At 34.5% G+C, this 27,585-nt stretch overlaps 1 protein-coding gene across 5 annotated transcripts in view; it reads left to right on the forward strand.

Annotated features, from left to right (window-relative positions):
• The window catches only part of LOC145673486 (lactadherin-like), a 648,675-nt gene that overhangs the window by 124,324 nt on the left and 496,766 nt on the right, over positions 1 to 27,585 (forward strand). For 2 of the 5 annotated variants that reach the window (XM_081743233.1, XM_081743232.1), the window contains one exon: positions 14,602 to 14,634. The exons of the other annotated variants lie outside the window; for them this stretch is intronic. The gene's annotated coding sequence lies outside the window, so the exon portion shown is untranslated. The remainder of the gene's footprint in view (positions 1 to 14,601; positions 14,635 to 27,585) is intronic. 5 annotated transcript variants of the gene reach the window in all.

Raw genomic sequence — 27,585 nt, forward strand, 5'->3', positions numbered from 1 at the left:
GACCTTATAATAACATACTTTGAAGATTGTTTTGACTCATCTGAAGGGTAATTGTTTTACAAGCCTTTATGGCTGTATACAAAAGATTTAAAAACATAAAAATCATTTATACAGATAAAGTCGTAATTCTTCCACGCCGACCCCTAATCTTAAGTGAATTCCCAAAACAATAGGACCTATTGACCGATTACTGCTTTGGAACTTATAACTGTTGAATCAATCGAGGCCGTGGTGACTCAGTGGTAGAGCGTTCACCTCTGTTGCATTGGGTCCTTGGTTTCATCCCAGCTCGCGCCAAGTGAGCTTTGTGGTGGACAAATACCGCGTGTTTGGGTTTCTCGGGGTTCTCTCATTTCCTCTCACTTTCTTCATTCCACCATTTCATTTATTTCTCATCTTATAAGCTGTTTCTCATCATCATCGTCTCCTTTAGCCTAGACGGCATAATCATGGAACGTAAAACTTAGATTTAATTTCATGTCATGTTGAATCAATTCAATGAAACCAACAGGCCTTCAAATAAAACTTAACGCTAACCAATGATGATGGTAAAGAGTTCGAACCCTCTGTAAACCAAAAAAGGACCTTATTTCTCATAATGACTTTGTCAACCGACTTAAGAAAATAGGATTCTTAGTTTGACCTGTACATATATATGTATGTATGTTCGCGATTATGTCGAGAATAGTTGGCTATATTTCGATGCGGTATTCACTAATTGAATAAGCTGTTTCTAAGGAAACTTCTTACGTATAAAATGTTTGAAAAATTTTAGTTATTAATTAATTAATTAATTTAAAAAAAAATAATTCCTGGAACACCTAATGAAATCTTATCCTAAAATATGCGGCAACCACGAAATCAGAGTAAGGTGGGTTGCATACAATCAACGGGTTGAGAACATTGTTGTAGCCAGCTCGCTCTAAATAGTTTAGGTCTAATACTGTTTGTTGATTGACGATTAAGTAATGATTGCGTGCATACCTGTCTTGCTCGACTTGTACCGAAATATCATCCAATTTTTCAATGATTGCTCGTCCACTGTGAGAAGGATCTTGGATATCGAAAGTGGAAAAATTGAACGAACTTAGAAGAAAAATAACGGACTTCAAAAACGCATTAAAAAGCAGAAAATAAAAAGTATTTCTTATGTGAACCCACTTCAAGAAAGCAGTAAAACGCAGAAAATAATAATGAAGTTTTGACAAGAAAAAAGTATATATTACTATTATCTATATATACTTTTAAAATTCGTGCTAAACCAAACATATCAATTCCTCACAAAATTATCATTGAAATAATTTTATATTAGGCATTAATTTATTCGGCTTTGCACGGCATTAAATTTTTTAATAGATACTAGTTGTAGTAGTAGTAGTAGTAACAAAGTATTGTTGGCGTTTCAGAGCTTTATCATTATTATTTTCTGGCTCTTAGCACTTATGCAAAACCGGTTAATATACTTTTTACAGTTCCTATTCATATATAATAAAACAACAAATTATTAGGTTCGTACTTCTTGGAATTTTCGATTTTTTTTCACTTACAAAATATCCTCTAATTAAACACAATATATTCTACAATCAATAGTGTCATTCTTACATAATTTGCTTATTCATACTACTACACACAATATTGAATTTAAATTGATAAAAATTAATTTCAAATATTTAAAGTCTTTCAAGTCACCTATTTAACAATTTACATACTGAAAGTGACCAGTTTGTGGTGTCCAATGAGTAAATTCCATATCAAGTGGTTGTTTCAGCTGAGATGGTGCTTAGTAATAGAGTATTCACTTATATGATGGAGGGGTTCTTGGTTCGATCTTAAGCATAGGACTTTGTAGTAGACAATATCGTATCTTTGGTTCTTTTAGAATTGCCCATTTCCTCCCACATTTTCATGCTACTATTCCATAATCATGCATTTGCAATTATCACTCTTACTTTTAGCGTAGGCATACGCATGGGACGCTGAACTAACATTTAATTTAAATTTCGTTTTTGATGGTTACTTATGATAAAAGCTAAGCTGTAATCAATGCAGTACAATTCTTAATTACATAGTATTTACCTTTATTAGTGTAATTTGTCATATATCGCACAATATCATCTTTGGAGCTCCTCTTACCACGGGATTGTGGGATTCAAATCTAAGGTCTGATCCACGAAGCGTGTCATACAGCAGTTAGTATGTTCAATGGAAGGCATGTGACGAATCTCAAAATATCTCTTGAGTGACCACGATATGGCCTACATACATTCCTTTGGATGCAATGTTCTTGATATAAATAGTCTCATAGAAGCACGTCGTGTAGACTTCCTTCAACTGTCCACTTTCATCAGATTATCTTCAGTCATAAAAGTAATCGATTTTTTTTTATCTTTTATTTTTTAACTAAGCGCCAATCTGTGCTTTCGTTCAAATTGATTTCTTATGTGATAATTTCCCTAGTGTAATGGTGAGGGAGTAGTAAAAATATCTTGCCATGTTGTGCGCATCTATTCCACATTTTCACATTTCTTCTCCTGCTTTAATATCTATTTACTTTGGTCTTGATTTAAATTGTTTGTAATTTCAGCCTGTAAAAAGCGAGCACATAGCTTAATAATATTTCTAAAACATACACTCAGATAAAGGTTTTAGAATACTAGTTTGGAATTATTGTCTTGAAGAATTAGATTCTAAAATGAAACAACAGTAAGGCTACTTTCGGTGTGTTATTAGTGGTGTTATTAGAGATTGTGTTTTGCATGTATTTTCCGTTCCCAAGTTAATCATAAGTTATCTCGAAAAATTCATATCAAACATATAAAAATGTTAACTCTGAAACTTCAACAAATTAAGCATAGTCGTCTTTTAATATATGTAAATAAATGGAAATCAATTACTTTGTATATCTGTATGCATCTCCTTGGATTGTGTATTCTTATTTTTTTTTTTTTAACAGAAACATATAACATTTATTAAACACTAATGACCTCGTCGATTTGTCTATCTCCAATATCATATTACTCCCAAAGTTATGCTAATCAACTGCGGTCGTTCGTTTTTCATCCATAAGGGAATTATTGACTGTGTATGGTGGCTTTAAATAAGCATCTGTATATAAAAAAGAAACTCCACATTAACTGAATTTATCTGTAAGAGCACTAGCGTGTTATTAGACGATTAACATCCCTGTTGGACTGAAATCAGATAAGCAGGGAATTAATATGCAATCGTTGCACACTTCTCGAAGTATTTTGTTTTAATTATAGTGGCAGTTAGGTTTAATTATTAGTTGAGAAACATGAAGAAGTACCTCATGAATTTTCATTATGTCGTTTTAAATTGCAGACGTTTAAACACTATAGCTTCGGAGAAAAATAAAAGATTTCCGAAGTCTCCAAGTTTTCTTATAATACAATGCGGTATCCGTGAAGTAACGATGTTTATGAGATGTCTTTTTTGCACAGCGACAACGAAAGTGTTTTTACAACATCTCGTGAAACACAGATTTAAATTATTACTTGCACATTTCAAAAAGAACATATTACCATTTTCTTGTGCCAATCACATAAGAGAACTTTATATTTTATCCATGTCACACACAGCAGGTTTCTTCAGGTGCGATGCCCATCGTGAAAACCATGATAAATGTTAAAGTGAGAAGACAAAAAAATCGTAAATTATCATAGCGAAGGAGGTTAGACAAGAATCTAAACGAATACACAAACCATTTATTTGACCACGTACTAGAGGGTAAAGAAATGAAACGAATGCGAAAATAAGTGACACTCTACACTCTCATACAACGTGTAAGAAACCTAATTAGTTGTTAAATGCGTGATATGTAGCTCCATTTTGGTTTCTTCTTGCTATGGACAGGAAAAAAATACCAAGAGAAAAAGATATACCGGTACCTTCTTTTTGAATTTCGCAGCATATTTCAACAGAAACGAAAGTATTTCATAGACTGCAAACCTTGGTATGACATTCGACACCTACAAATTAATTACATAAGACAATTTTAGCTAATCATTTTTTTCTTTTTCAATGATAATGAATCGTGCTTGTCCGTACTGTATGTAGTCAGTATTGTGTTAAAGAAATTCGATTGAAAAAGACAATTTTGCTACTCGAAAGTACTGCAATTTCCCAAGATTGTCGTGTAGGGAAGGTATATTTTCAACTTTTTTTTTTTTTAATCACAACATTTGATAGAGACTTTAGTTGTATCACTTTTCAACGTCACTTTAGAACACGTAATTAGGAAAATTAATGAACTTCATACAAACTAACATAGAGTTGCCAAAAAGTCCGTATAAAGTTGGAGTTTTTTTTTTAATTTAAAAAGCCAGTTTTTAAAAAAGTAACTAAAATTTTAGCTTTTTCCACTTTCGTTAAACTTCTTATTACAACTACTGCCTTGTTTTTTCTGTGGTAGATTCCAGAACTCAAAAAATGTTTCTACAACGTATAGTACATGTGAATCGTATGTTCAATTTGGAGCTAACTATCTTGTTTAGTTTCCAAACTAGAATTGTATTATTTGCCTGTAAGGATAAATTATGCAATGCAATATATCACAAGTGTCTCTTTAGTTGCTTAACCTCTTTATCGATTCCTGAAAGCTATAATTATATCTTGTTATCTGTGTTTTACGAGCTACCTGAATTCAAATTGGCGGGCAAGGAAAGGAAAATCTATGATAAATTAAGAAACAGGTACATAACTTTTTTTTTTAGAATGACATTACGTTTATTTCTCGTTTTCCGTTCGGGAGGCACTTTACTGTAGGCTTCAAATATTATATTAGCAACTCCTAATATGAGATTAGTGTGCAAAATAACAGTCAGGAATGGCAATTTTGGATATGATATTAGTACAACACGGTGGTGAAAATTCATAACACTAGTTAACAAAGGTTTTGTTACATAAAAGGAAATACCTGTTCTTAAAGGAACTTTTTGCGCTGAATTCGAATATGCACTCGGTTTTTCTCCATCACGTACGATTTTCCCGTAACAGAGGGATTTTCGGGAAAATCCCTAAAAAATTTCCCTTTTCGTTTATTTTACACCCCAAGATCTTGTCCCCTTGCATATACTAACATAGAAATTATACCTAAGTATACTTTGATTCATATTTAACAAACCCTCCAAGTTTCGTAATAATCGCTTTATTCTTTCTAGAGAAATAAATATGTTTGTATGTATACTGTGTGTACTGTTTATTGCACCTTATAGTAATGCTTTCAGATCTCTTAAGTTGAGGTAAAACGTTTTGCTTTATTACCACAAACACATATAAAAAATATAATACAATATAATTTACAAGTGTGACAATTTACAATAAACAATAATACAAATGTACCAAAAGGTCATGAAAAGACAATCAAATCTATCACAATATATGAAACTTCCATTGGGTTACAAAAACGTACACTACTTCCTTCTTTTGTAAGAAATGTTGCATTCTCTAACAAGACCCCAACAATAGTCCCCCATCATTGAAGGATCCCATCGTCCCTGGTACCTTTTCTCCATTGCCATTGTATCTTGGTGGAATCTTTCCCCCTGTTCGTCGCTGAGAGCACCTAGGTTAGCAGGAAAGAAGCTGAGGTGGGAGTGCAAAAAGTGGATTTTTAAAGACATCCTACAACCCAACTCTTTGTATTTCTGTATCATGTCCTGTACGATTTCTGTGTAACTCTTAGCTTTGTTATTGCCCAGAAAGTTGCGCACAACACACTTAAATGCTGTCCAGGCAGCTAGCTCAGCACTGTTTAACTTGCTGTCAAAGCTATCATCAAGCATTAATTTCCTAATTTGGGGACCAATAAACACTCCCGCTGAAATCTTAGCATCACTCAGGTTAGAGAACTTATCTCGCAAATACTTGAAACCTTCACCAGATGTGTCCATGGTTTTGACAAAGTTTTTCATAAGTCCTAACTTGATATGAAGTGGCGGTAGTAATATCTTATTAGGATCTACCAAAGGAGCGTATTTGACGTTGCATTCTCCAGGTACGTAATTCACTCTAGGTTCCCATTCCTTCACTTCATAATGTTTGTCATCAGCTCGGCTATCCCATAAACATAAAAAACATTGGTACTTCGTGTAACCGCACTGCAGTCCTAATAAAATACCAACTACGTTGAGATCACAACATATTTGCCAACAATGGTCCTTGTAATTTATAAGATTTAGCAAAGTTGACATGGTGTCATAGGATTCCTTAATCTTCACTGAGTGCGCAAGTGGTATAGAAGGTTTTTTATTTCCATTATGTAAAAGGACAGCTTTAAGGCTGTCCTTTGACGCGTCGATAAATAACCTCCATTCTTCTGGAACGTAAGGAATTCCTAGCTCCGCCATCAACCCATTTATATCCGTACATACGCACACATTATCTTGCATTGAGAAATAGCTTGAAAATTGAACATGCCTTTTCCTGTACACTGATATGTTCGTTTCTGCATCCAATAAGTTCCACTGCTGGAGCCTTGATCCCAGAAGTTCCGCCTCTTGTTTTGTCAGGTGCAAATCACGGACTAGGTCATTAAGTTCACATTGCCGGATGAAATGTGGCTCGCGAACACAGTCAGGGATGAACGTTGGATCCTTGGATGTACATGTTGATGTCGATGGTTCATCAAGGTCATGATCATCATCAGAGTCTTTTGGCCATATCTCTTCCCAGTTGGTAGGGGGCTCGGGAAGTGGAAGTTCATCCCCGTGCGGAATAGGTCTAATTGCGGATTTAACGTTGGGATAACTTATTGTGTATTTGCTTTTTTAGAATGTCCATTAACTACTGTGAGACAAAAATAACAATCATCCAGATGGTTGGTGGGTTCTCTCCACACCATTGGTACAGCAAATTTCATGAACCTCCGTTTCCCTTTGGCCCATGCAAGTAAATAACGTAGCACGACGCACAAATTATGTTGGGTGCCCAAGTTTTGTCCTGATCTCTCACACGACATCCGAAATATATATAATATGCTAGTTTCACCGATGGCGTAATGGATCTACACTGTCCTTTAACTACAAACTGGCCACACACATAACAAAAACTATTTGGTGCGTTAACACACGAACGCCGTCCTCTTGACGCCATTGTACTGATCACAAACTAAACTTCTGGTCTTAGTTGGGTATAATGCCGTTAAGATCAAACATGAAAGCACTCTTAGCAGCAAAGACAACTTTGAAAGTGAAGTAGTGTTAAACCACACGTCAATATAAAAATGTACAAAAGTCCCTCACCAGGTGTCAAGAACACAAGAAAGAAAGAAATGCGCGGGGGGAGGGGGGAAACGATACCGTAGTGGAAAATTCAGACTGCATTAGTTCATTGTTGTCAACAATGAGTCTGTATTCCATTCTTTCTTTCTTTTGCATTCTGTTACATTTGATAACAAATATTGATAACCATTTCATGAACAAAACGAAAAAACTTGGAGAATTGTATATATATGTATTAAGATATACATATACTGTACGTTTAAAAAAAATATACGTTGGAAGTACATTCTATTTTTATACACGTTTCTAATTTACAGAGAGCAATACAAGTGTGTTGTTGACTATTGTAAATATTCATTTTTATGTCTGTGTTTGTAGTAATAAAGCAAATCGTTTTTACCCCAACTCAGGAGATCTGAAAGCATTACTATCAGGTGCAATAAACAGTGCACACAGTATACATACAAATATATTTATTTCTCTAGAAAGAACAAAGCGATTTTTACGAAACTTTTAGGGTTTATTAAATATAAATCAAGGTATACTTAGGTATAATTTCTATGTTACTATATGTAAGGGGACAGGAGCTAGGGGAATAAAATATCTGAAAAAGGGAAATTTTTGAGGGAATTTCCCGAAAATCCCTCTGTTACAGAAAACTGTACGTGATGGAGAGAAACCGAGTGCATATTCGAATTCAGCGCAAAAAGTTCCTTTAAGATCAGGTGATTTTTCTCATTTAACAAACAAAAAGTTTAAATTTGTTAACTAGTGAATTCACAATGTTTATATTTTCTTTACTGTTATATCATGTGAACATATATGCAATAGAAAGTTTGGGAATAGTCCCAAGAATGAGGTTTGGATATTGCGTACGATATAATATTACTCTTGAGATGAATTTTTCAAAAGAGAAATCAAATAATAATAATAAAAAAAAAACACTAGAAGGGTTACAGTTATAATTTATAAAGTTCTAAAATACTGAGTATTCATCATAGACAGTAGGGTGTGCTAAATGATGAAAATATAATACTTTGATTTAGGATGAATGATCTGTTTGTTTCGTAATTATCTTCAGATCTAGTCAAAATTATAAAATAATTAGGAGAATGTCCGTCTTTTGTAGAGGAAGAATAAGATTTGTGGAGGAATGAAATCTTTGAGTTTTACGTCCCATGGTTATGTCGGCTAGGTTAAAGGAGACAAGATTTATGGAGATTACTAGTATTTCAAGGATATATACCAGTGGCGTATTTACGATTTTGTTTCGGGAGGGGCTTCGCTAACTTTAGTCCTGGAAATTGAAAATTCTTCAAGATATTTCATTTACTTGAATATAGTAAACATAATTTCGGCGGGGGGCTTAAGCCCAATAATCTCGTTAAATACGCCACTGATATTATTATTATTATTATTATTATTATTATTATTATTATTATTATTATTATTATTATTATTTTTTTTTTTTTTTTTTTTTTTTTTTTGATTTGAAAATAGTTCTTGATGCAAATTCAATTTCGCTGAAGTTACATAAACTCTTGCTTCCATTTTTTCCCTTAGAGTTTACATTTTGTAAATCTCCCGTCTTTTCGTGAGCCTAGGCCACATGAGGAATATTTGTGTAAAATTTCAAAGTCTACGTCTAACAGCTTCGGGGATCCTGTCGTCTCTTCTTTAGGAGTCGAATTTCTCAAACTCCCACCTTGCCTGCAACCTAGGATAAGAGAATATTATTTCTTCAGAATTTCAAGGTTTTACTCCTAATAGAGTTAATGACCTAGTAATTAGTGAAGCAGTGAGTGAGCTTTAGATTTACTCCTATACATCTGAAAGTTGAATAAGATAATTCTTTCTTCATTCAATTCCATTATTATTGGCCGAAAGCATTATATCTGTCATAGACGTCGTACTTGAAACAAGAAGCATTAAATTTTAGTGTTCATTAAAAGTAATGTATATTGAGAGAGAAGATAGTGAAATAAAATTTTCCCTTCAAATTTTTCTAATACTTTCGCACGGAAAATTGGAAGAAAAAATCTTTTTTCCTGGGGAGTTCAAAATTTCAGGAAATTTTACATCACTAGTTGTACACAAAATTATTATTTTGCTTCTAAATCATGTTACTAGCTGTGGTTTTAATTTATACATAAATTATGAATGATAGTTGCGTAGAACAAAAACGTAAAGCATATATATTTTTTCAGCACAGTTATTGTTAGCACTATTCATCTTTTTACTGAAACATTTTTGTCCTTGCACATTAATCTATCTGAAGGTCAAAGTGATAGAAATTTACAACGTATTTACGAAGGTGATTAACAGTAATAATATAAGAGTTGAGTTAATTTAAACATAAACTATTTAATTGTAGTAGGAACAAATACGACGAAGTCAAGAAGAACATTTAAAAAATAATGGAGAAAAATACATGTAACTGTTCTACATGTTCTACATGTTCTACTGCTTCAGCTATTTCAGTTCCTTTATCCATCCTATTCAATAGATGCTTCAAAGAAGGATATTATCCCACCAGCTGGAAATTAGCTCATGTGATTCCAATATATAAATAAGGACTTAAAGATCAAGTATCCTCCTATAGGCCAATCTCTCTTCTTTCTGTAATATCTATTATCTGCGAAAAAATAATCAAAGACAGGCTTCTCAAATTCACGTCGCCTTACATTCACACTTCTCAGCATGGTTTTCTACCGAAAAGCTCAAGTCTCACAAACTTAAGTACTCTTCTTTCCTGTGCAATTCAATGTATAAATAACAATACTCAATTAGATGTCATTTATTTTGATCTCTCAAAGGCCTTTGATTCTGTCAGTCACATTCTTCTTCTCCACAAGCTTTCCAATAGGTTTAATGTACATGGTAAATTTCTCTCTTTAATCACCAGCTATCTAAAGGGACGTAAACAGAAAGTTCTTCTTTCAGGGGCGACTTCTAACCCCCAACCTGTGATCTCGGGGGTGCCTCAGGGAAGCGTACTAGGGCCCCTGCTATTTGTCCTGTATATGGACGATCTCTACTCTCACCTATCAGTTATTCCTAGTGGCCTTTTGCTTTTTGCTGACGATTGCAAATTATATAGAGAAATATCATGTTTCCATGACACAATTGCCCTACAGGAAGACATAAATTATCTTGTAGACTGGTGTGAAATGTGGCATTTGAAATTTAACAGTAAGAAATGTGACGGTATTACAATTACTCTGAAAAAGTCTCCTGTTCCCTCCAAATACCATATTAACGATTCCCCTATAACACATTCTGACAGTCATAATGATCTTGGTGTCATCTTTGATTCCAAACTCTCGTTCTCTGACCACATCTCCTCAATAGTTAAGAAGTCAATGCGTATGCTGGGGCTTCTTTACCGATTCAGTGAACTACGTACTGTGGCATCATTAACAACATTCTATAAAACTCTTATAGCACCCAAGATCGAATACTGTTCTCCCATATGGGCCATGGCCGCACCTACACATCTCTCTAGACTTGAGTCTGTTCTCAATTTCTTTATTGCAATAGTACGTTTTCGTGTTCCCGCAGTTCGAATATTACCTAAGGAGGAAATTTTGCGATATCTTAATATCCAGACGCCGGAAGTACGCAGAAATAACTCTGATTTGAAGTTTATTCATAAGATTTCGCATAGAAAGGAGTTAACTAGAGTCAGCAAAATTTGTAAACAGATACGTAGATCTTGATCTGATCTAATCGCGTAGGAAGCCTTTTTATTTTCGACTCTTGGGGTGTTGGAGGTCAAGGTTTAAAGTATATGTAGGTACAGTGAACTATAGTGCCTGTGACATAGACAACCAAAACGACTTTTCTGTCGTCCAGGTTGCATAACTTTCAGATATTTGAATTATTTTGCATTAACCTTATTCTTCCTATGTGAAAAGTGGTCATGTCAACCGATCCAAATTCAATAAGAACAATGGGGAAGGCATCGCACGTTGTTGTAGCTTATTTCATACATTTCTTTACTCTCAAAGATTTTCCATAAACACCATTCTTCCCAAGAGAACGGGCACTGCTGCTAGTATTGACTAAATTAAACATAAAAATGTATAAACTTATCTTGTTTCTTGTAGTTTACGAGTGATTCTTCTAGTGAACTTCGATCGTTGTCACGTAGAAGATAGTTGAAAAGAGTTTTGGGGAAATACTTTAGTCGTAGATACGAACAGAAGATTAAATGAAGAAAGTTACACAATGGGCAACTTTACAGTAGGAAGCACATGTCACTGAATGTCATGTGACGATCGAGAAGTTCTAGGTATGTGAGATACAGTAATTGTCGTAGGTATGCAAGTTGCGATTAAATCGCCACAATAGTTTTAAATCTGTAAATCGTCTGAATGCCATCTATTGGCGTAAACGAGACAGCTGACGTAATGGAGCGGAGAATGTTAACTATTAGGAATTAGCGTTACTCACAAACTGAGACGTTCTTTTATGATAAGGATATACATCTATATTTGTTCTCTGGATCCAGGAATTAATTTGCGATACTAAGATTTATAGATGCAATATTGCCTGTTTTCTGTTACAAAATAAAGGAACCATAGTGGTTAATAAGAGAGCGCTCAATATTTAGTGCGAATGGTCCCTGACTTAGTCCCAGCTCGCGTAAGTTCATGATGGACAGCACTTGTCCTTGGATTTACTCGCAGTTTTACTATTTCATGCTATTACTATATCTTTATCGCACATTTCTTTCGTCATTATTTACTTTAATTTCTCATTCATCTGTTTTAACCTAGAGAATATAACTAAAATGGTTTCCTTTATGACCTTATTAATACTTCAGGCTTATCGAGGATTGAATGCTCTGAAACTTTTCAACATAATTGGCGAAAGGTTTTATAAACCTTGTTCGAACATAAGCTTTTGAATTTTACGTTAAAGGTTGTATTTTATATAAAATCTCACAGTGAGATTTTACTCTTTAAAAAATCAATTTAAAGAAATATATGTTTCACCACAAAATGTTGTAAATAATCTTTACTTTAAGGAAATCAAATTGTTATTCAAATAACTTCATTGTCTGTGAATCTGTAGGCAGGAATGTAAATACTCTGCAGGTTACATTGTACTGCCAAGGACTAGATTCTTTACACAGATATTCCTTCGTTGATTTTAAGCCAGCATCATTCATTACATGGGAAGTTCATGTTATTGTCATTGACACAGTATAAATATGTAAAAACAAAGCCTAAAGTTGAAGGTTAACTTGTAAATAATGGGAAAAGTATCGTAAATGACTTGCCTGACTTACAGCTACGACTTCTGTTTATTTACTAGCTGTCATCAGTGGTGAACAATAGTTCGTAAATACTTTCAGATGCTTTGAAGAAAGAATATGGTTCTTTTTTTATTTGTAAGAATGAGTCACACTTCTCTTTAAGTAGAAACATTTTAAACGCTTATTCATTTTCCAAGTAAACTATAGTTGATAATCAACATGTAAGTGATTGTCTATTATGAACATAAGTTAGTTATCCCCAGCTTGTAGCATAGCATCTTTCAAACAGATCAAATACAGGGAAACGTAGAAAATTGCTTCAGGTTGAAGAAGAAAGATAAACAATAAGATCGTCTTTCTTAAATACTCTCCCAATTATCGGGGGCACGGCGCGTCTGAGATAGACCACTTACTTCTGGTGCGTGGGATCTTTGGTTCGATTCCCTGCCAAGTAAGGTTGTGGTGGACAACACCGTGTCCCTAAGTTTTCGAAGGATACTCCCGTTTCCTTCCAATTCTCATTCCACCAATTAGAATATTCCATCCTAATTCACTTGCCTTAATCATCCGCCTCTCTCTTAGCTTAAGAGGCATAATCACGGGACGTTGATTGCCTATTTGCAATAAAGCTTTGAACTATATTTTTTTAATGTTCGCCTGAGGATTGACCAAATCTTTAACTAACTTCAATCTGGGAGTTGTTATGATCGACTGATGGGATCTAGTCCTGAATTTTGCAGAGCACAGAACTTCATAATTTGTAATATTATTGTAATAAAGTTTTTGAATTGAAAGTGTTGCTTGTTAATTATTTAAAAAATTTTACTGATTTGTTGTGTACATTTCTCTCTGGATTTTCGAAAAACTAAGACAAAAGAGCAGCGCATATTTGATGTGTCTGGTGTAAAGCTCCTTCTGCGGCCTTTATTGGATTTTTTTTAACATTTCCACTTACTCCAATACGCTGCGGATGGGGGCGTTACAAATTGAAAGATTTCATTTTTTCCCACTTGTTCTCATGATAATGATTAGCAATGATCGACCATCCCTGAGGCCATGCGTATCAGATACGGAACAGCACTCAATTGTACCACTACGAAGGTGGATAAATGCATAAAGGGAATTTAAATATATATTTTTTCGAAGCAACGAACTTCTCACTCGCTGCGTGAGCACGCAAAACCTTATTTTTGTTTGCATCAATATTATTTTTGCTATGTAATGATGGTATGGTGAATTAATAAAATGAATTGTTAGTGTAACGTATAGTGATGTGTAAAAACGAGTATTACTTACATATTAAGGTAAGAATTTATCTCTATTATATTTGCCAACAGTTTATTATATTATTATTTGAATTTCTTCGTATAGTAGGGGCATGGTAGCTGCATAGTAGAGCGCTTACCTCTGACGCGTGGGGTCCCTAATTCGATCCTCGTCCAAGTAAGTGGACAGCATCGCGTCCGTGGGTCTTCTCGGGGTACTCCCGTTTCCTCCCACTTTCTCATTCCACCAATTAATCCATTATTATTATTATTATTATTATTATTATTATTATTATTATTATTATTATTATTATTATTATTATTATTATTATTATTATTATTATTATTATTATTAGTGTATTGGTTTTATCATCGTCTCTTGTAGCCTAACCGACATAAGCGTAGGATGTAACACTTAAAGATTTCATTTCATTCTTATAATTACTCAATTTATTAGTTACTTATTGAAATTTAAATATACTAAAGGATGGTTGAATTGCACACAATACGGAAAGTGGGCTCACTGCAGTTTCGCAGGAGTTGAAGATGAGAATGATGATGTAATATATCTATCTATCTATCTATCTATCTATATATATATATATATATATATATATATATATATATATATATATATATATATATATATATATTGATTGTGCAACCAATAATGAAAATGATTAATAACTTTACAGTCTTTTTCTTTTTTTTCTGTATTTGTTGAACGCATAAGATAAGCTTTTATGGCTGTGCTAAAGTATGTTTTGATTTTATTAGCATTTAGTAACATTTAATGTTATTATAATTCTAAATCCCATTTTCTCCATTTTAGGGAAGATGGGAAGAAGTGTCTTTCTAAGAATTGGTAAGCTTATGTTCGTAGTATGTCAATTATTAAGAAGGCTGGTTGCCAAAGGTTCGAGTAATAAATTACTTCGCAAAATTAAAAGGAAACTAAAATTTATTTGTAATCAAACCGTCAGTACCTCCATCTTGCCCCACTCTCCTTACTCTTCTTTCCTCCGTTTTTCGTTAACACTTTCTCAGTTTCTTCTTCATTCTGTCTACTTATTTTTTTCCGTTCTTCTGCAAATCGACATTTCGAACATTTTTCAATCTTTTTCACCGCCTTTTCCTAATATCCACATTTCTGACCCGTGCAATATAAAACTCCAGATGAAACATTTGACGAGTTTTTCTTTTCTTATAAGGTTTTATCCACAATTCCTATCCATGTTTTTATTTCCCGATTACATTTCGGATCTTTATAATAGCGCTACTTCAGAACCTAACACTAGTCTTCAATTAATTGATAGTATACAGGCTCTTGAATAGTCAAAAAATGCAAGTAACAAGTAAAATAATGATAACGTATAGTTCAATGATTCTTGCTCATAACGAAAACGAAATCTTAACGAATAATAACATCTGAAGTAAAAAATGAGGTGATTTCGAGTATCGATATCAATCAGGAATGAAAGGTAGCCATCGTACTAAACGTTGTCGAAAAATAAACTGAACAAAACTGACCCTGTCGTTATATTATGTAACAAAAAATACATTAGTTTTTTTTTTAATTATATTTTCCAGGTTTATTCAACGTTTTACAGATGGCTCTTAACGTAACTAAAACGAATCTGTATAAACAATAATGCATTTCCAACAGACATTTTTTTTTAAATTGCTTCATTAAAAGTATGTTTTAATGTAATTTTTTTCTGTATATATATAACTTATAATCATTGCAGAACATAGTGATTATTATGTTTAAAATATAACAGGTGTTCACAGTACGTTGGTATTCTATATATGAATGTTAAATACAAATTAAGAAAGTACCTGTTAAATTATATGATTTACAAAAATGGCAAAGCTTACGAAATAACATGAAAATTAATTCTATCACAGAAAGAGTTTTAGAGAACAGGTGAAAGACTTTTAGTAATACATTATCCTATCTCTAATATATTCTTGCGAAAAAAAAATAACTATGTCGCATTGTTGCTAACGAATATATACTGCGTTTACGAAACGAAACTTCATTGGTAGAGCAGTTTTCTAAAATTATTCTCCACAAAAGTCATAGGAAGCCCCTTCTTAAATACGTCACTCAACAAATAGTTCGTGCGTTTTATTTATTTTTTTTAATCGTCCTGGCAAAACAACTCCACCACACAGAAAAATCCGTTCTCCGGACAGCGGCATATTGTACAAATATACGGAATTCTCTTGCTTACTACAGAAATCAGTACGGAGCATACGTTATCCGTATGCTACATAGGCATTGCCCTTAGATGTTACATCATGCCGTTGCAGGGTGTCTGATACCTAACAGTCTTCCGTATATCACATACATATACTTATGTTACCTTCGTCAGCCATATGTTATATACGTCCATTTGTATGTGAGATCCTGACCGCCTATATTGTTTCATACGGAAAGCACGTACAGATGGAATACTTATACCTAGGTACAGAAAGTATTATAAAACATGCGTTTTCAGTTATACGTCTGCTTTACGTTAAGTCCAAAAACTACAGGATTTACAAATGTAACATACGATTTTACGGACGCCACATATTTCTTTCTCAGTGCAGCTGGAATTTCTCCTCCCTATGAAGGAAATGCTCCATACATTGTTGGAGTGTTAACTAAATCCTTATGAAATAAGTTTGTCAACATCACTTTTTACGTCAATGATCTCTGTGTTTGTCTTTTGAACGTCTATTTTTATTCCATATTCTTCGCAACAACTCCTTGAGTTATTTTATATCACATTCATTATCGGTTCAAATTTTATAACAAGTGCTACAGAAGTGTATAATGCAAAACCATTAATACTTAAGCTCTCTATCTCCTACCGTTTTCCTTACACAGCATTCTTTACTTTCTTTGCCAAATAGACAGTAATTCAAATTGAAGAAAAGCACAATCTCTGTGGAACTCCTCTTCCGTACAATCTGCTCTGTCGTTTCTCCCCTAATTCTTATTATTATTTGTTAATATTCATATAAGATTCTTACGAGTCTTTGGGTGTTCCTTTCCAATGTAACATATCTTAAATCTCCCGTCAACAAATTCTAGTTCACTTGGTTGAATGTCTTCTCTAGAGCAATAAATGAAATACACTCTGTTTTCCATTTTTCTGTAAACTTTTCATCGACTGTGTTTAATAAGTCAATACCATCTACGCATTACGCTATGGTTCCTCCTATACTAAACTTATCACATTCAACTTCTATATTTGTACATTCACACCGATTTCAGTATCCGAAGCATGTTTTACTGCAAGCGGTAGAAACTAATGCTTCTTTCATTTTCATATCTTTCTAGTTTTTTTTTTTTTTTTTTTTTTTTTAAGCCAACGGAATCATTTTAGTCTTCAAGAAATCTCTTACTTAATATTGCATTTCATACTTTCGTTCCAAATTCGAATAATTCTTTGTTATCTTTTCATCCATATTTGTAATAAACTAAGTTAGTGTTTTATCTATCACAGTCACGGTTTCCTCGCCACTCCTGATCTCAGATATCGTTTTCTCAAGCTTGCCCAGAAATATTGCAAAGTAGTTCAGTGGAATGAAAGGATCAAATCTCTGAGTGGAACCGGATTGACTTTAGCACAGGGATGCAAATAAACAACAAAGTTTTACTAGCCCAAGGCGAGTGGGCGAGTGGTTATTTGCATCCCTGCTTTAGCGGAATCAAAAGATGGATTCATTCAGGGGAATATAAAAATGGATTCACTCAGAATTGTTAACTGATTGTGTTAATGGATTCAGTTGATGAAATGTGATGACGAATTGATATGGATAGAAGCAGAGAAAAGCAATACTTCAGAACAAGGAGATATTTTATGATGAAGAAGCACATACTGGACCTACTGCGTGCGTCGGGTAAAACCAAATCTTCCTTCGCCTTTTCTGAGTTCCTTGTTTCAAGCAAGAGCTAGAAATCAGGAAGAAATGGACCATTCTGCGCATGTATCCAGACATGGTGATCCCTTCTTGTACATCTCTACTTATTGCTCTTCCCATACCAAAACCAACGTTCAAATAGTTCAGTTGAGAAAAGTAGTTTGACTAGTCTTGCTGAAAGAAGGAACCACTTGGCAACTTAGAATTATTCAATTCACTGGAATCAAATAATTCGATTCAGAGAAAGAGCTCCTTCGTGGCTGGGCGGTTGGCGTGCGCGCCTTTGGCTTGGGGGGCCCGGATTCGGTTCCCGGTGGGGCTCGTGTGGTTCGGACTCCGCGTTGATCAGTGGGTCCACGTGTCATATAGCCTCGCTGCTGAATGGGACGTTAAACTCAAAATCAACTCAATTCGATTCAGAGAAAGGATCGAAACCTTTTTTGGAAGAATCAAATTGGAAAATTGAAGTAATCAGAACACAACTTACGGGGACCAAAGGATTCGATCCGGAGGAATGAATCTTTATTTGCAATGGATTAAAAGGAATCGATTCAGGAAAAAGAACAAAACTACGCATCACTATTTCAAAATCTTAATTATTTTCCCTTCCACTGTTTTCCCTCAATATCCATTCGTACTCAGAATCCAGTCTATGTATACCCCTATAGAAGTCCTCAATGCATTCTTCCTATCTTCCTAAGATTTCGTTCTGTTTACTGACAACCTTTTTATTCTTATTTGTACTGCCTTTGCTTCCTTCGAATTTTGATAAATTTCACCTCTGAGTACATTTATTCTTACATTTCTGCTCTTTCTAATTTTTCTGTGTCTTTACTTTTCCTTTATAAAATTCTTCCCTTACTCTCACTGTTCCCCTTCGTAATTTATTATTTAATATACTCATTTTTCAGCTGAATATTCAATTCGATTTTTTAAAGGATAAAACAACTGTTTTCAAATGCTGGACACATCCTACAATAAATTACACATTCTTTAATCTGACGGGAGTCGCGGTGGCTCAGAGGTAGACCGTTCACTTGCGGTACATGGGTTCCCTGGTTCGATCCCAGCTCGCGCCAAGTGACTTTAGGGTGGACAAACACTGTGTGCGTGGAGGTTTTCTCGGGGTTCTTCCGTTTCCTGTCACTTTCTTCATTCCACCATTTCATTCATTTCTCATCAGCACCGTCTCTTAGCCTAGCTGGCATAAGCGTAGTACGTAAAACATAAAGATTTTCTTTAATCTGACGAATGAAATTGAATGACACCTGCTGTTAAAATATGGTACAGGCTGAAAGCTGATTTTGTCATACAGTTTAGGTAACAAGTGCTGAAAATTGTTACGCAAGCTTCGAGAACCTTAGATACACGATTTAAAAAACAAACAAACAAACAAACAAAAAACAATTACTACATTGATAGGAAACTTATAGACTTCCTTCCGTACTCATGCCTTAATTCCATTCTTGACTACGGTAAGTTTTAAGTCTGAAATAAGTCAAATTGAAGGTTGTTATGACATTCCTGTCTCGTGAAGAAATATAAAATAAGTTAGAATACTTGCAAACAAAGTTAACACATTTCTTTGAAACATAAACCATTTAATGGTTGTAGAGGAACGCATATTCTGGTTAGTTATCCCACTCCACCACCTTCTCTCAGAGTTCTTGTGGGACGACAGAAGTGAAAAGCGAGAAACCACGGCGCCACTAATAGCAAGTCTTAGAAAAGAAAACTCCCCTTTCTTATCGCAATCGGAGAAAATTTACTACGACACTGTTGACATTTAGTACGTCGACGTCGTAATCTATTGTCGTAGGTTCTTCTTCCTCTTCTGATATTATATTTTTTTTCCTTCTTCTGTTCCCGTATGTTGTCGTATAAAGTGGACCACGGAGATAGAAGAATAAAAGTGGATGTATTGGGAACACAAATTTGTACAGAATCACGTAACGGTGGCACTTTCTTCAGTTCTAAAACGTATTCATCACACTTCAAGGATACACTTGTACAGCATTAAACAACAAGAAACAATGTTCCCACATCGAAGTTTCGCTCATTCATCGTGGTCTGGCAATTGTTTCTCTACAAAGGGTTTGGAATTCTACTTTTTTCTCTATCAATTATTATACTAACCACATTAATGTGTTTTACATCTTGATTATCAAATACTAAATTAAGTGTCTTTCAGATAGTTTTATGTTTCACTTAATTCTATTTTTGAGCTTTTTGGCAACTGGCCAAAGAATATAATGTTGGTTTCTCTCTGTTTTCTTTCTTTCTCTCTCTCTCTCTCTCTCTCGTACTTCTCATCAGGCTAGTGCAGCTGGAAGAAGCTGTACCAACTCAAATTTTCAATTGAACGTCTCACAGTTATCCTCTCTACGCTACTAAAGGCTATGAACACTGCAATATACAACCACTTCGTAATTAGTAAAATGATAATATGAATGAAGATGTGAGAAAATCCTCCCTTATACACTCAAATGAAAAAATGAATACACAAGTGTTCATATAATGTACAGTTTGCAGCAAAAAAAGCAGCATTAATGAAAGAAATAGTAACATGCGTCGGACGTCCATCACATATCTCAAACGAAAATAGCATATGTTACATACAATCTTTCTAGGCCTGTGGGCACTCCAATATTTTTTTCTCGCCCCCTCATTTTTCTATGTATATACAACCGGTGAACCCATGTACACGAACTGCTGCTGTAGAATTTGCCACTGAAATCTATATGACATTGAAATCTTTGTTGTTCATAGACATGTTTACAGATAAAGAAACTACCTTTCTTCATTAACGCATTCTTTAATGCTGGTTCTGATCCCTAATCAATTAATCTCTTCTGAGTGTGGCTAACCATTGAGTATTTCCAGGTTTCCGTATTTTACGTTGAACATTTTACAATCTCTTTATACTTCCGTCTATTGAAAACTATTGACAAGCTGCGGCCGCATGTAAGTTATAAAGTAAAATATGTTGTAGCCAATATCCATTCCAGTTTTGTTAGATATGTTGTGAAGTTTTACTTTTTATATTTGCCATTACAATGAACAGAACCTTATGTAAAAACTAAAAAACTCTCACAGTAGTGGACATTAATGTTTCTTTACATGTAATTGCTTTCATAATACTGTTCCATGCCTTTATAAAATTCATATATGTTACATCTTGTTTCAAGTATAGTCGTGTCCAAAATGATTGTCGCATATCTATAGCTGTCTTGTTGCGGGAATATGATTTGATAATGATTTTGTAAGGTACTTTTAATACTGTTATTATGTGTATAATCGGGATTTGTATATTTGTGGTAAATTTCATAGAAAAAGAATTATAAATACGAAAATTAGAATGAGTAAAACAAAATGTTGCTAAATGGACAAGAAATTTTGCTCTTTTGACATGTTGCTCTTTTGACATGAAATTTGCCAAATACATGTCTTTACCGATTATACATATACTAACATTATAAGAAATACCGGGCGAAATTGCTATCAAATTATATGCCTAGAATAACATACTTATAGACATGCGACCATCATTCCGGACATGACTGTGCATTTTTATAGCATGCAGGCTGTAGGTATACGTGCATCTAACATTTACAATTCACTTTACTGTATTTGGCGCCTTTCAATATTTGTTGTAAGTTTATGTTCCTATGCTCTGCTTACATTAAAGTGCGTCCGGAAAGTGGCGATGCTCATTTGCTACCCAGAAGCATAAAGCCATGCAGTCAGAAATAGATTGGATTGTTAGCTCAGGATTAAATATTATTATTATTATTATTATTATTATTATTATTATTATTATTATTATTATTATTAATAATAATAATAATAATAATAATAATAATAATAATAATAATAATAATAATAATAATAATAATAATAATCAAAGGAAAATAAATGTGGTTGCCTCGTCTTCCCCAAATTTTTTCTTGCCTTCCTTCTTGCCCCCTACTATTACGAGCCTAGCGTCGCCACTGTTGTGGCCTAGGTTCACGTCAAAAATATCAAAATATGTTTAGTAGTTTCGGCAGGACGGGATTCAAATATAGTGATGTTCATTTTTAAAAATCGTAAATGCTAAAATAATTATTAAGAAATTTATATATTTCTAAGCCACGGGTGTAAAATGAAGATCTTTTGAACTAGTTGTAGTACAGCAATCTCTTTGACTTATGTTTCATGTGGTTTTACAACAATCAGATATTAACAGAGTCCTCTTTATCGCTATACCATTAATAATTCTCGCTGTACCATTAAGAGATATATCGAGTTCACCAGTTATAGTTCGTTTTCACCAACTTTTGTAACCACATAGATGTGTGCTATATTCTGTGTGTGGTTTTGCATATATACGGCGTGGACATTAAATTTTGACTTCCAAGACGTCCATCAAGCTGGCCCGCACAAATTTCATATTCAAACTAAAACAGTACCAAAAATTTGTACCCAATATGTACCAATTTGTACCACTAAAATTAGAATTTGTACCCCCACCACTTTCGAAAAAAATGAATTTTTGATGGCGGGCCAGCTTGACGTCAAGCTGGCCCGCACAATTTGTTTTTCTTTCCAATTCGAACAAAAATGGTACCAAAAATTAGTACTCAATATGTACCAATTTCTACCACTAAAATTAGAATTTGAACCCCCACCAATTTCGAAAAAAATGAATTTCTGATGGCGGGCCAGCTTGACGTCAAGCTGGTCCGCACAATTTATTTTTCTTTCCAATTCGAACAAAAACGGTACCAAAAATTTGTACCCAATATGTACCAATTTGTACAAATAAAATTAGAATTTGTACCCCCATCAATTCCGAAAAAAATGCATTTTTGATGGCGGGCCAGCTTGATGTCAAGCTGGTCCGCACAATTTGTTTTTCTTTCCAATTCGAACAAAAATGGTACCAAAAATTAGTACTCAATATGTACCAATTTCTACCACTAAAATTAGAATTTGAACCCCCACCAATTTCGAAAAAAATGAATTTCTGATGGCGGGCCAGCTTGACGTCAAGCTCGTCCGCACAATTTATTTTTCTTTCCAATTCGAACAAAAACGGTACCAAAAATTTGTACCCAATATGTACCAATTTGTACAACTAAAATTAGAATTTGTACCCCCATCAATTCCGAAAAAAATGCATTTTTGATGGCGGGCCAGCTTGATGTCAAGCTGGCCCGGACAATTTATTTTTCTTCCCAATTCGAACAAAAACGGTACCAAAAATTAGTACCCAATATGTACCAATTTGTACCACTAAAATTAGAATTTGTACCCCCACCAGTTTCGAAAAAATTGAATTTTTGATGGCGGGACAGCTTGACGTCAAGCTGGTCCGCACAATTTATTTTTCTTTCCAATTCGAACATAAACGGTACCAAAAATTAGTACCCAATATGTACCAATTTGTACCACTAAAATTAGAATTTGTACCCCCACCAGTTTCGAAAAAAATGAATTTTTGATGGCGGGACAGCTTGACGTCAAGCTGGCCCGCACAATTTATTTTTCTTTCCAATTCGAACAAAAACGGTACCAAAAATTTGAACCCAATATGTACTAATTTTTACCACCAAAATTAGAATTTGTACCCCTACCGATTTCGAAAATATGAATTTTTGATAGCGGGCCAGCTTGACGTCAATCTGCCCTGCTCAACGCATTTTTCTTTCCAATTTGAATGAAAACTGTACCAAAAATTTGTATCCAACATGTACCGATTTGTAGGGGAGAGGGGGGTACATTTGAACATCTGTTTTCGAATATTCGTTTTTGCTTCCAAACACTCAGTAAATTTCCTTATAGAACTGTAGCAAAAGCTAAATATAATATACATTATATTTGCCATAAAATAGAGTACTTTGTTTGATCTTGTCATTTTGTGCAAGGGCGCAGGGGGGTCGTTCAAATGTACCCCCTTGGGGGGGTAGATTGGAACAAGCATGGGGTAGATTTGAACATACGTGGGGCAGTTTTGAACAAACCATTATTTTACTACAATAATCGTTATTTTCAGGATGAATTCGTTTACGAACAACAAGGCTAATGTAACAAAGCAGCATTAACGGTTTAAGGCACAAGAATTAACCAATTGCGTATGGGAAGGAAATAATAATAATAGTAATAATTGCTGAAACATATATGCAGGCCCGTATTTGTATATTGTGCGCCTCTGTGCTCTGAATAATTTGCCTCCCCTTCGGAAACACATCTGAATTGAGTTGAATTTGGGGTCACTGAGATGAATAGTGACAGTTTTAATCCAATTCAACTTCAAGATCATACTCAACTCCCGAGTGAGGCGGGCGCGAGTTTAAAAGTAATCGAAAACGACAGATATTAGTGTTGAATTCATTGTTTTCGAGGTCGCTGAGTTTAACGGTATCAGTTTTCATGATGTTCAAGTTCATCCTCACCTCTTGGGGTGGGAGTAGGAGAGGATGACTTTTTAAAAAATAATCAGATAAGCTAGCTAATTAATAACTACTGTAATTAGAGCGAATTAAACATTTTCTCGCTCTTACGCGGGACTCTGAGTGTGGTAGTGTTAAATATAACTTTATTGTGAATCTTTTTTTTAAAAAAAAAAATCCAAAATTTTGCCGCCCTCTAAATTGTGACGTCTTGTGTTCGAGCACAGAATAGTATTTACCTAAAGACGGGCCTGTATATATGCTGTACGTTATACGTTACACGCACACACACAAAAAAAAGATATGTGGACAACATATCTATAGGTGTAGGTGTGATCTGAAGAAAACTTTAAAAGAATATGATCATCGTAGCATGTCTGTGAAAATATGATTATGATTCACTTTTTAATTTTGCTCGTCATACCTGATAGTCTTAATGGAAAACCTATTACTACTGGCAATCTAAGAGATCTAAAAATTACATTTTTTTCACCACTAACCGGGTACTGGACACGAAATTTATTCTACCCTAAAATTCTGCAAATAACATGAAATGTCAGAATTTTTGCAGAACGCTTTGTCTCTCCAGAAGTTGTGGGATTAGAAAGTCTCCACACAATATCAGCAGTTGGCACTGAACATTTGTCTTCCTTGTCTGAGAACACAAACATGTTGGTGGTACTTATAAGTTTCAGAAAAGTAGAGGTAGAACAATGTTCAAATGTGCCCCCTAATTTTTGTTCAAAACTGCCCCAACCGGCATGACCAAGCGGAATTTGGTAATACCCAGATAGTACAAACTATTGTGAAATACAAAGGACAACATTAGATAAGTAAATTAATGTACTTGCTTCTGCAATGAATGGCAGATAATATCAAAACACAGGCTTCTGTCAAAAATCTTACAAAACTTCACAAAAATTCCAACTTTACACCCCACAAATGTAACAAAGTACTGCTGTTCATCAACAGTTACACTAAAATGGCAGATAACAGTTGACCGTCACTCAACGCAGTTTTATCAAACTAAAAATTTTGAAACCACCAGATATGCTATTATTTCTAGCCTGTTATCTTAAATGTTCAAAGGTACCCCCTGTTCAAATGTACCCCCCTCTCCCCTACCACGCAAAGTAGAATTTGTTCCTCCACCCATTTCGAGAAATTTGAATTTATATAATTTTTAAAACTATACCTTATCTTGGGCAAACCAGGAGGTAGTGAAAGTACCAAATAGACAATATTCTAATCCGAAACAGATTCTGAAACCAAGTAAAGCTCTGTACAAGTTACTCAGGTGCAGATGTGGGCACAGATGACTCCCTCGTGTTGGTTATCGGTCTCTATAAGATGACGCGAATATTATAACCGTGCACCAAGTGAAATTCACTCAAACTAAGAAAGATGTCAAGACTCATAAAGAATTTTGGAGAGCGACAGATAGATGAGTTACCACAACAGATACTGCGAAAAATATTATGTAAGAGGTGCTTAATGGCAGGAATAATCAAAAGCTGTGATGATTACATGGGGAAACAGGAAAAAATAACAACAAGGCATGGATAATTGAAGAAATATTGAAATTAGTGGAAAAGCGAAGAAGTTGCAAACTAAACAAGGACGTCGAAGTATACAAGCGATAGAGAAACCTGATAAACAAGAAAGGCAAGAAAAGAGTGGTTAGCAAATGCAAGGAAATTGATGAAACTATGAAGACTGGAGACATAGAACAAGCTTACAAGAACGTGAAAAATTAAGTTTATCACATAAGAACCACTGCAAATGTAATAAAGGACAAAGACGGAAACGTTCAGGTATAGGAAGAAGATAGAACACATCGATGGAAGGAATGCGTAGAAGTTTACAAAGAAACTGAACCGGGAAGAAACGGTGGTAGACGAAGAAGTACATGAAGATTACTTGGGACCATCAATTTTAAAAGTGGAATTTGAAGAAGCAGTGCAAACACTGAAGTCAGATGCAGCAACCGGACCAAATGAAATACCAGCTGAAATTATAAAGAATTTAGGATAAAGAGTGAAAGGAGTTTTGTATAAACTAATAAACAAAATGTACGTAACAGGTAAAGTACCAAAAGATTTTGAGAGTTAAATGTGAAAACAATAGTGTTTGATATTACTTGTGTCAAAAATAATTATAAGAATACTTCGAAAACGTGTGGAAAAAAGAATAGAGGAGAACCTGTCCGAAGACTTATTTGGCGTCAGTTAAAGGAACAGGAGAGGCTAACGACTGATAATCAAACAGTTTCTAAGAGTAAACTTTAGTAGTTGTAACAGCAACGTTCATCGATGTAGAAAAGGCATTTGATAACGCGAAATGGAACACACTGTTTGAAGTTCTGAAGAAGAAAGGAATAGACTAGAGAGATAGACGAGTAGTATATGGACTAGAAAACCAAACAGGTCTTATAGGAAGAAAAAGAGATGAGAATAAAGAAAGTTGTAAGACAAGAATGCGGACATTCACCATGGGTATTTCGAATATGATCAAATATGATCAAAATGATCGAATATAAAACGAATGACCTACTGTATTCTCAAATACTCTGTCTGCGTTCTTGTAAGCGACCATGTTTCGCAACTATATAGTTCAACAGGCATGGTTATCGTTTTATAAATATTTTAAGCTTCAAGTTTTTCAGCATAATTCATGAAGATCAAAGATTTTGAACTTAATAATAACACGAATTCCCGGCTTTCAGTCAAGATGTATTTTCTTCCTACATATAGTTTTGGTCTGCTAATGTTGATGCTACATTTTTGAAAGTATCCACTTTGTCGAAAATATTTCATATTTTGACATATCCATATGCAGTATTATAATCCCAGCGAATTTCCATGTATTTAGATTCCTCTCTATTTACTTCTAAACCCATGTCCCTACAAGCGTCCAATAAAACCTCATTATTATATTCTCATTTCTTTTTGAGTATTAATCGAATGATAAATTGATTAATAATTAAATTGATCAATTGAACCTAAATCTACAATGATAATGTCCAGCAATTTCATCCGCGTATGGCGTCGGTCTTGCTATGTTTGAGAGAATTTTATAGCATGTTGACAGAAGACAGATGCCTTGATCAGTGGCATATTTAAGGGGGGAGCTTCCGAGCTTAAGCCCCTCCTGAAATCTTACTTACTATAGTAAAGTAAATGAAATATCTTGCAGAATTTTCACATTTCCAGGCAAAGCCCCCCGAAACAAAATCGAAAATACGCCACTGGCCTTGATAATTATTACAGTCGATCTTGTCGCCTTTCTTGTGAATCGGAACAATGATTGATTCGTGGTGGACGAAATCGTATCCGTGGGTTATCTCGGGATTCTCTCGTTTTTTCCCTGTTTCTCATTCCACCATTTCTTCCATCATTCACTTACAATTTCATCCGTCTCCTTTAGCACTTAGCTTGCATAAAAGTAGAACTTTAAGCTAAAGA

The sequence above is a fragment of the Thermobia domestica genome, chromosome 16, assembly GCF_964235325.1.
Source record: "Thermobia domestica chromosome 16, izTheDome1.hap1.1, whole genome shotgun sequence".
Taxonomy (NCBI): Eukaryota; Metazoa; Arthropoda; class Insecta; order Zygentoma; family Lepismatidae; genus Thermobia; species Thermobia domestica.